The sequence below is a fragment of the Mustela putorius genome, unplaced genomic scaffold, assembly GCF_011764305.1.
Source record: "Mustela putorius furo isolate JIRA1106 unplaced genomic scaffold, ASM1176430v1.1 tig00003846_pilon_pilon_pilon, whole genome shotgun sequence".
Taxonomy (NCBI): domain Eukaryota; kingdom Metazoa; phylum Chordata; class Mammalia; order Carnivora; family Mustelidae; genus Mustela; species Mustela putorius.
Window position 1 is genome coordinate 7,786,569 of NW_025421999.1, and position 11,114 is coordinate 7,797,682.

General features: G+C 41.2%; 1 non-coding gene across 1 annotated transcript; it reads left to right on the plus strand.

Annotated features, from left to right (window-relative positions):
* The first annotated feature begins 7,557 nt into the window (after positions 1 to 7,557).
* LOC123387200 lies at positions 7,558 to 7,663 on the plus strand. The gene has a single exon (XR_006601527.1). It is a non-coding gene; the product is annotated as a U6 spliceosomal RNA (small nuclear RNA).
* The last annotated feature ends 3,451 nt before the right edge of the window (positions 7,664 to 11,114 follow it).

The window sequence follows — 11,114 nt, forward strand, 5'->3', positions numbered from 1 at the left end:
GACTGATATGGAAAGAGCTCTCTGAGTCATCGATAAGGAAGAAAGGTTCAGTAAAGTATACCCTCTCTGGGGTACGTAGATGGGAAGTAAGAATTTCTCCTCACATTTGTGCACGTACTCAGAGACTCTGGGAGGATACCTGAGATCTTCCTAACAACAGTGGGGTGGTGAAGGGATGGAGGAGGAGGGTAGAAAGATTTTCAGGACTTGGAAAGAAGTTTTCAAAACTACAGCCGCGTGGGATCGGAGGCACAGTCTGGGGTTATGGAACTGACTGAACTGAGTGGTGTCCTCTGCATCAGACAAAAATGGCTTTGGCTTCATCTTCCCAGAGCTCCAACAGCACTGGGCAGCTCTCAGAATGATTCTCATTCTAGAATCAAAGAGCAGACTTAGAAGACACGACAAGGGTCCATGGCGCTAGAACTTGGATGCAAGCCATTGGCATCCCTCCCCTTTCCCAATTTTCTCCTTTACTACACTAGTAGTTCTCAACTAGGGGTGACTTTGCCCTGAGGAGGCATGTTTGGTTGTCATGGCTGGGAATACATCTATTTGGCTTAAAATGTCGGTCGTGTTGAAGTTAAGAAACCCTGCACCAGGGTAAGATACCATGGAAAGGGTGAAACCTGTGAGGGAGAAAGCACAGGGGAAATGAGGAATGTGCTGTCATGAAGAAGCCTGAAACCTTTACACCCACCCCTGCATCTGAGGTAACTCAAGCGTCCTGGGTAGAGGCAAGAGATTGATGATTTTTCTGTGCCCTGGTGTGACAAACACTGTGAAACTCAATCTTGAATAAAACATGAAACAGATCTAAAAGCACAGTGCTATCATTCAAGAATAACAACTCCTCAAATCCCCACATGTATTGGGCATCTGTGTTCAGTGTGGGCCCCTCTCATTATTGCCCATTCCACTCACAGCGACGCCTGATTCACACAAGACCCTGTGTGTGGAAACCCCGGAGGGACTCGGGAAAAGCAGCGCTCCCACTGCAGAAGGGCTGTTGTCTCTGGAAGGTAATTCAGCAGCTGTTAACAAGTCTCCACTTACAGCAGAGCAGCTAAAGGAAAGGAGAACGCTGTGCTGACTCACTAATTGCCAGACACTCGGGGCGGGAGCGCGGAGGGGAGGGGAGGGTCTGCTGGAGGACACCAATCACTCGGTGCGGTGCGAGGGGCTGGCTGGAATGAGGCCAGCATTCCAGGCTTCACAGGCTGATGTTCCGAAGCACCGGGAATCATCTGCAAGGGGCAGAAATGACAGTAAGAAAATGCATTCTGATGCCAGGGAAAACAATCAGGGAGAATGAGAGCAAGTGAGAAAGAACAGATCATTAGCAGAGGGGGAGAGGGCATCAGGTGTAGAGCTGGCATCCGCCTCCGAGGGGTGGGCCGGTGGCGGAGTGGGTGAGGACCAGTCCCGCACACCGCGGCCTGGGGCATTCTGAGCCAGCGCACAGCTTCCCTCAGGGTGTGTGGTATTTATCCACAGACCATTGGGAAATGGGCTTGCCTTCTCCTCACTTTCCAGGAATTTCTCTTAAAGGGAGCTACTGGGGCCCTCTGCCCTACTTGGAGCTTGGTTTTATGGAATTTTGCCTGGTTTACTTATGGAGCTAGTCCTGTACTCTCAAAGAATTAAATGCGTGGACTTCATGGACATTTTCCCATTCTTTGCTCTCCTTCGGTTGGTTGTCACTGAGCCATTAAGTCTCTCTCTCTCTCTCTCTCTCTCTCTCTCTTTTTAAAATTTAAAATATTTTATTTATTTATTTGACAGAGAGAGAGATCTCAGGTAGGCAGAGAGGCAGGCAGAGAGAGAGAGAGGGGGAGAGAGAGAAGCAGGCTCCCAGCTGAGCAGAGAGCCTGATGTGGACTCAATCCCAGGACCCTGAGATCATGACCTGAACCGAAGGTAGAGGCTTAACCCACTGAGCCACCCAGGCACCTCAAGTCAGTCTCTTTTTGACTATTCTTTCTCTCCCTCAGACCGTGAAACTCTTCCTGGTGTTGAACAAGGAAGTGGACACATAGGAGTACATTCAGGGCAGGACGGAGAAAGTTAGTCTCATAGGTCAAAGCAACTCAAACAATATTTACCAATTATTTTTGGCCACTATTTTGTGTCCTGATGGGGAAACACCAGCAACAAAGCTCCTTGAAGAATGACCGAAGATAACATTCTCTCCTCAAGAAATGAAGCGTACAAATGCACCTCAAATCTTTCATACCTTTGAAGGCTTAGGAAAAAACTTCCATGCAGAGGTCAAGATTTAAGATTAGCTACTCTAAGTTTCAATAACAAGATTCTCCATTTCCTTAGAATGGTACTAAAAATCAGGGGTGCCTGGGTGGCTCAGTCGGTTAAAGCCTCTGCCTTCAGCTCTGGTCATGATCTCAGGGTCCTGGGATCAAGCCCAGAGTAGGGCTCTCTGCTCAGCAGGGAGCCTGCTTCCCTTCCTCTCTCTCTGCCTGTCTCTCTGCCTACTTGTGATCTCTGTCAAATAAATAAATAAAATCTTTAAAAAAAAAAAAAAGAATGGTACTAAAAATCAGAAAAGCTTCCATCCACACCATCCTTAATATTTCAGAAGGTTGCTATATACATTCTCTTGTTTACTCTTTGCAGCAACCTTGGAGAGATTGCCCTAGTGTCCCCATTTTAAAGACCAAGAAACCGAGGTCCAAAAAGAAGACTGTAAATTACTTAAGGTCACAGAGCCAATAATACAGCTGTTTCTAGACTCCATTGCTATAAATACTTTGCAGCTACCACAAAGAATTTAGCCGGGCAGGGGTGAGAGGGTGGGGGAGGGGGAGGGGGGCCTGGGGAGTCGGAAGGAGGGGAATCAGCAGCAAAGATTTATTTAGTATTCCCTATGTGTCCAGCACTATGTTAAACACTTGCATTCTTTACCTTTTTAATGCTAGTCACAATCCTGCAGTGTGGGGATGTCATTTCCAACATCATCTAATAACAATACCGACGTGTGGTAGGAAGGTGGGAGCTGGGTAATAAAAATTGGTAACACCTGCTTCACCAGCTGAAAATATAATCATCTCTCTCTCTCTCTCTCTCTTTTTTTAATTAACAGTTTAGCAATTCACATGCACTCATGAATAGAAAGTCCAAGGTTGCTCTCTGAAAGTGTGAATATATATGTTCTCCCATTGTAAACTGTTCAAGAAAGCCACAAACACACTCAGTTCAAAAGAATTAATCCTCCCTCTGAATGCCAGGTGGAGAGAAAACTGAAGTGTCTGGCTGGTCCATTCAGGTCATCGATTCTGCTGCTCTCCTACAGAGTCCATTCCGGTCCCACAGTGTCCTATTGAACACTTCGATGTTTCCAAGGCCCAGGGTCCAAACAACATTATTCTGTCTGTCAATGAAGCCTGTGTTGGTCCTGACTCTTGCAGAGACTGCTGGAAAGCCCATTAACTGGGGCTCTGTAGTTTAGATTCACATACGCAACCATTGATCCCCAAACAGGATCAATATGCCTGAGGGGATTGGATCTGCAAGGGAGTCAGCCTCATCTGCCCACTGTGCTGGAATTAGCTCTAGACTGGAGTTACAATACAGGCTCTAGACTGGAGTTACGATACACGCTCCACCTTCATTCATGGTGGGTTCCACTCTGAGGTCTACGATATCTTTTCCCACCAGAGGATGTCTGTCACCACATTAGAGCACAATAAAGAGATTTTTTCCAATGCTTAAATTAAAAAATAAATGGGGTCTTGATTCCTTTCCTTCTAAGGAAGGAAAAAGGTATCCAGGAAGGAAAAAGGTATACCTTTTTCTACCTTCGTCCTGGAACCAATACCCATTTTACATGGAATTTGGAGAGCTACTTTCAGAGGGCACACGTGGTTCTAAAGCGAGACTGTGAGGTTCGAAGAATGAATCTCGTGGACAAAGGAGAGCAAGTAAAGCGATGTAGTTTTATTAAGCAAGGATATAGTAAAAAGCTCTCAGGAGTGAGAGGGGTCCCAACAGGGTTGCCACTGAGGACTTTTAGGGTTGGTCTTTTATTGAAGGCTAACCATGGAACTTAAATCCTTTTAACATCTCTATAGATAGCACCACTGAGTAGGGACTAATGATAACACCTCTAATGACTTACTTCCTTTTTAGGGTCGCAATTCTTTGTTGGTCACAAGAAGCTGTTAAAACAAGACCTTACCTCTGACACCTAGGACAGGATGGTCTAATTTGTTCTCTCATCTCTGGTTTCCTTTTACCTCGGCATCGTTTTGGGGATTTCTGCGAGCCTGATCCCAGAGCCCCCAACCTATATCTCCCTACCTACCCAGAGCCCCCAACCTATATCTCCCTACCTCCCCTCATGGGTCCCTTACTCAGTTCTATTATTTTTCCCTTCTAGGATAATAGGTGCATATTGGGCTTATGTTGTTATAACTAATTTCTCCCCCAAAAAATGATGAAAAAAATGTTTGCCTCAAGGTGACTATGTCTCCAAACATAGAAGAACCTGGCACAATTTTCAGAGCTCTATCTTACCAGACATCCCTTACTTCCCATGTGACTCCATCAGCTGGGTGATATTGCTAACCTCACCAGTGTTCTCTTTCCCTCTAAAATCTGCCCAGCAAAACAGTTTATATTGCTGTCTAAACTACATAATTTCCCAGACTACTGAAATAAAACAGAAACAAAATATCTAAGTAATTCCAGAACATCTCAAAAAACAAATCCATTACTGTGGAAGTCACAGCTCATAAATATCTTGCTTCTATCAACATATAGTTATGTAATATTAGACTTGGTGATGCAGATGGTATATTTCCTCATGACACTTTGCAAGCAAGCTAAAAATGCAGAAATGCCTCCAAGACAATGACAGAGGAAAGGGAAACAAATTCCAAACCAGAGGAGGCAGTTAGAATCTCATTTTATGAAGCCATGAGACATTTTACACAATGCAAAGTAACTTCTGTTAACTCTGGGAAGAACATAAAACACCTAAAGAAAATTACCTCTACCAGATAGATTGGATTGAACACATATACTTTCTTCTCTTGTGTTTTCCCAACTCCCTACTAACACAGAAAAAACAATGGGTTTTGTTTTAAGGATATAAACCCCACAGAGGCAAAGAAATGAGCATGATACCATCAACAATTTGAAAACAAGAAAGATGGAAAAGGCAGTGGACCCAAGGAAGAGAAATTTAAAACCAGTAGCAGGGAAAGCTGAAAACCAATCTGATTTATGTAGTGAGACCCCAAAGGTCCTGGAGCTGACAGCACCAGGGACCTCCGGAATAGGATGAAGAGAGATGGTTTGGCTAAAATAAGGAGAATGACTTGAGACTATAGCTAAGAAGCAGCAGGATCAGATTGTTTCCTTCATTCCAACAGGCTAGGTGACTAAGCCTCCCCACTCTAGCAGAAAATGGAAAGTTTATTCCTTGGAGAAAGTAAAAAGAGAGTCTCCAAACTGGGAGACATTAAACACATTAAGGATGGTGATTCTCTTTGGGAGTGATGACTCCACTGAAGCTCATTTGGGCTCCGTAAGCAACCAGCTCCATCTTTTGAGGCACACACAATAGACAGGTGTGCATAGATACAGGAAACCATTATTTGTGGTCAAGAATTAGAAACAACCCAAAGGTCTATCAGCAATAGAATGGATAATTTAATTGCGGCACATTCTTACAATAGAAACTCACAAAAATAATGTTGAATAAAAGAAGGCACACACAAAATGGTACCTATTGTGAGTAGTGATGAGGGAACCAAAGGCAAGCTGAGGACAAAGCAGAAGCTGACACCCCGCAACCCCACCCACCATGGGATATATGTGACATTCCTCAGGCACTCCCGGCTACCCTAAAGGAAAAACAAATAGTTTACCTGTAGAGATCACAATCCTGCAAGACCCGAGTCTCCCTTAGTTGACAAATGTCCTAGTGATTTACAAGGAAGAAGCTTTCTTCTCAATAGCCTAACTTACCGAGACCCATAACTCAGTTCCTGAAGCCCTAACATCATCCTCCCCTGCAGAAAATTGAGGGAGGCTGAGGCAAAAGGAAATGTAAATAAAGTTGAATTTCTTCTAAACCTAAAGCTCATTGACAAGGATGTGTGAGAGGAGGAATATGACATTCCTCCAGGAAGCTCCCAACTATTTTACTGTTAATGCCTTACTAAAAGGAAAAACAGCCTTAACTTGACAAATAGCAAAGCTTCCAGTATCCTGTGTGTCTTCTTTAATACATGAGAGTTCTTTCAAAACCTCCCTTTTCCTTACCTCTCCTAACACCATAGTATATAATCAGCCACCCAGCAGCAGCTCTTTCTGCCCACAGGTACTGACCCTGTGCTTTAATAAACCACCATTTTGCATCAAAGATGTCTGAAGAATTCTTTCTTGATTATCGGTTCTGGACTCCATCCCACTGAACCTGACCTGTAATCTAAAACTACATCAGTAGGAGGGCATAGAGCCTGATAGACATCTTTGAAGAGCCTTTCAGATGGTGGCAATTTTTTATTTCTTGAGCTGAGTGTGGTGAAATGGATATGTTCACCTTGGAATAATTTGTTGAGGTATATACATTTATGATCCTGTTGCTTTTTCATATACATGTACTACTTCAATAATGAATTTTTTTTAATGGACCAGTTAGTAGGTCTACACATTTCATATCAACTTTAGAAGTCTTAAATACCCTATTTTCATTGTAGGTATGGGTTTCTGCATAAAACTTGCCATTAGTGGAAAGGAAATGGGTAAGACCATTGGGAAGGAAATTTTCTTGGCCCACAAACCTCTACTGAGAGGTAACTTATAGACCATGACCTCCATCTTGTAGATGACCAGTCAGAATAAGCTCATTCTCTCTATACTGTAAATGTGTAGCATTAAAGAAATCTCCATTTTGGTAAGCAGAATCTAAGAATTCCCCAAGATTTCAGACCCCTGATATACTCACACTTTCCCCCAGTGGTTCAATTAAACATCAATTTATGTACCAAATGAAGGGAATTTTCAGATTTAATTAAGTTCTCAGATCGTTGGCATTAGGACCAGGAGGTTATCCTGGGTGAGCCTGTGTTGATGAGAGAGTTTTCCTGGCTGGTCACAGAGAAAATCAAAGACAAGGGCTCTGGCTAGCCCAGAGGAAATCAAACCTTTTTGCATGAACTGCCCTCAGAGGCCATGTAGCCAAGTGCAGGCAGCTTCTAGCAATGAGAATGATCCCTAGCAAAGGCTACTAGGAAAATGGGGACCTCAGTCCTACAACCATAAGAAAATGAAACTTTCCAACCACTACTGAGACCTCAGGCCCCTTATGAAAATCACAACTCTTGATTTCAGCCTGATGAGACCTTGAGTAGAGAATCCAGCTTTTCCATGCCTCAGTGTCTACCTACAGAAACTTAGATAATACACTTGTGTTATTTTAAACCACTAAGTTTGTGGTGATTTCTTAGAAAGGGATACAATCATCTTCCCCCAGTATTATCAGGCACCTGCTCACTTTCTATGTTGTATTAAAAAAAGTCACTAATTATTGTGCTTACTTCAGCAGCACACATACTAAAATTGGAACCATAAGAGAAGATTAGCATGACCCCTGTGCAAGGATGACACACAAATTCATGAAGCATTCCATATTAAAAAAAATTACTAGTTATTGTTACATTTTCCCTCTTTAAACTTCCTAAAATTCTTTAATAGAGTTATCATGCATTTCTCCCTGTAGCAGACCGATGCTAGTGTCTCACAAAACTTGATAACTCATTGGTCTATACGCCAAAAGACTGACAGGGGTCAAAGGTGAAACTCAGAAAACAAAACTTAGTTTGAGTAAAGGGAGCACAAATTTGCTAACTGCTCTTGAAACATTAACATGAATGAATAATTTGAGAGGTAAATAATAATAATAAAATAAGATGTAAGTACATTGTCACATAGAATTGATTTCACTGAAGAAACTAACAACAGACTTTGTTCCATCTGTAGGATAGAGATAATTTAGATTTTTAAAAGCTTTGAGCCAATTTATGTGTGACAGAGGTAATAGATGGCAAAAAAGAGAAGGTGGAATCCACTGTCTCTGGGACTGACTTAAGGAGGGATGACCATATCTTCCCACAGCCCAATGTGGACGTTTCTTTTGGCACCAGACCATTGTCTTAAAAGCAGCATGGGTAGAATAAAATGGCAAGTCCTTTGTCTCTGCCATGCTGATGGTATAATTTGTGTGCCTAACTCTTCTTGTCTTTGTTGGATCCGTACCTTTTCTCTACAACCTATAAAGGCTGCTTTTTATATCTACATCATTATGATCAACATGATGATATCTTTTAAAGGAAGTTATAAATTATTCTTGAAAGCAAACTTCCTAACTATAATTAAAACAATCTCTAGCATTTCCAACATACAAACCTTCTATATTAAAATGGGAATTAAGTTGAGAAAAGCCACACTTTACCAAAGATTGTCTACACAGGGGCTGGCTGAATGTCTGTGGATTTGTAGAGAATTCCACAGTGCTTTGTGGACTCTGTCAGTTGGGTGTCAGGGAATTCTGAGGAATGGCCTAATTAAATCAGCACATAATGAAAGAAGACAAAATGCTCTGGGTCTAAAGACACAATGTGCCTTTAGCCAATGCAGACTTTGACTGCATCTAAAGAAAGTGACCACATCTCAAGAGAGAAGGAACGGTCAGCAGGAAAGATGGCACGCTGACAAGATCCACAGAGCTCCCAGGGCACTAGTCAAGTGAGAGACAGTGCCTTTGGGAGGTTAGAGCCATCTTCTCACTGAAAAGAGAGGACTTCATGGGTGGCAGAGTTATTTCATCCAAGCTGCCTTAGATGTTAGAGGAGTTGTTTCCCCAAATTAAAATTCCTTCTCTGATTTTATAAACACTAAAAGAAATTCTTTTTAAAAAAGAAATTCTTATTTTAAAAAATTGCTTTTCAGGTGCCATTTTATGAAGAAGGAGGTATTATGTATGGATAAATAACTGGAACATTGAAGGTTTTATGTTTAATTGTGACTTTGGTTGTCAGTGGTGCTTTATATATCTTAGTTTTGCAAATTTACAAAACCATAAGGGTACTGTGTCTGCTCTGTGGTAACTTAGCTTCAGCCTATGAGGTAGGTCCCATTACTGGTCCATTTTACTGTTGAGGAAACTGAGACACAGAAGTTAATTTGTCCACATTTACCCAGCTAGTCAGTCAATGATACAAGAGGTAGAAGAAATTTCTTTTCAGATTTTGTTTTTATTTAAATTCAATTAGCCAATATATAGCCCATCATTTCCTTTTGATGTAGTGTTCATGAATCCATTAGTTGTGTCTAACACCCAGCACTCATTACATCACGTGCCTTCCTTAATCCCCATCACCTGGTTACCCCATCCCCCCATTTACCTCTCCTTCTGCAATCCTCAGTTTGTTTCCCAGAGTCAAGAGTCTCTCATGGTTTGTCTCTGATTTCTTCCCATTCAGTTTTCTCTGCCTTCCCCTGTGATTTGTTTAATGGGGATTACATTGAGTTCATAGATTGGAAAGGAATCTAAACTTCCTAATACTTAGCCTTCTAATACATGAACATGGTGTATGCCTCAATTTATTCTACCTATAATTTCTCAACCACATTTTGTAGTTTTCTCTGTTGAGGTTTTACACATCTTTAATTCATAGATATTTGATGGGATTATTTTTCTGCATTTAAAAGACTTTAAAAATTTTAATATCTCATTGATTGTTGTCATTACATAAAAATATAATTGCTTTTATATGTAGATCTTATATCTAGCAATGTTTTTATAGTCCCTTATTAATTCTAATGACTTGTAGTTAGATTCATTCGGATTTTCTACATACACAAAGGTGTCATCTGTGAATGAAATGTTTTATCTCTTCTTTTAAAATCCTTATATCTTTTATTTCTTTCTCTAGCCTTATCACACTGGTTAGGAGCTTGAGTACAGTTTTGACTAACAGACGTTCTTATTTTATTCCGGATCTCACCACGATGTTTGCTTTAAGATTTGTATAAATGGGGAGCCCCGTTGTATAAATGGGGAGCCCCATTGTATAAATGGGGAGTTTGGTTGGTTAAGTGTCTGCCTTAGGCTCTGGTCATAACCCCAGGGCCCTGGGATCTAATCGTGTGCTGGATTCCTTGCTCCATGGGAAACCTGCTTCTCCCTCTTCCTTTGCCCATCACTCTCCTTGCTTGTGCCCTCTCTCTCTCTCTCTCTGTCAGATAAATTAAATTAAAAAAATTTTTTTATAAATGCCCATTATCATACTAAGAAAGTTTCCTTCTTAGTTTGCCAATGCTTTCTATTATGAGTAAATGTTATATTTTAACAAAGGCAGTTATTCCTCTATTGAGATAGTCATGTGATTTTTTCTCTTCTATTCTGTTAATGTGTATATTGATTTCAATACTTGATTAGACCTAGAATTCTTGGAATAAACCTAACTTGTTCATGTTATATATTTCTAGGTTTGGTTTGCTAATACTTAAATAACTTTATATTTAAATCATGAGAGAATGCCTGCAATTTTTCTTTCTTGCAATGCCCTTGTTAGGTTTCAGTGTAAAAATTTTACTAATCACAGGGGTGCCCTGGTGGCTCAGTGGGTTAAGCCTCTTCCTTTGGCTCAGGTCATGATCTCAGGATCCTGGGTTGAGCCCTGCATCAGGCTCTTTGTTCAACGGAGAGCCTGCTTTCCCTCCTCTCTCTGCCTACTTGTGATCTCTCTCTTTTTCTGTCAAATAAATAAAATCTTTAAAAATTTTTTTTTACTAATCTCATAAAGAAAGTTAGGAAGTATTCCCTCTATGTCTATTTGGTGAAGGACTTATAGAGATTGATGCCTCTTCTTAATTGGAAGAATTTATTTGTGCAGTCTTCCTGATCTGAATATTCTGTGTACCATAAACAGACTTACAGCAAAGCTAATATTATACAGGCTTACCCAGTATCTTGACCCAAAGGTCATACTGCACTGTAATGTTACCCTATGGCACCCAGCACAAAGAAGTGACAAATGTGAAACTTGAAGCTGAAATGTGGAAAATTCTTCCATCATCCATCA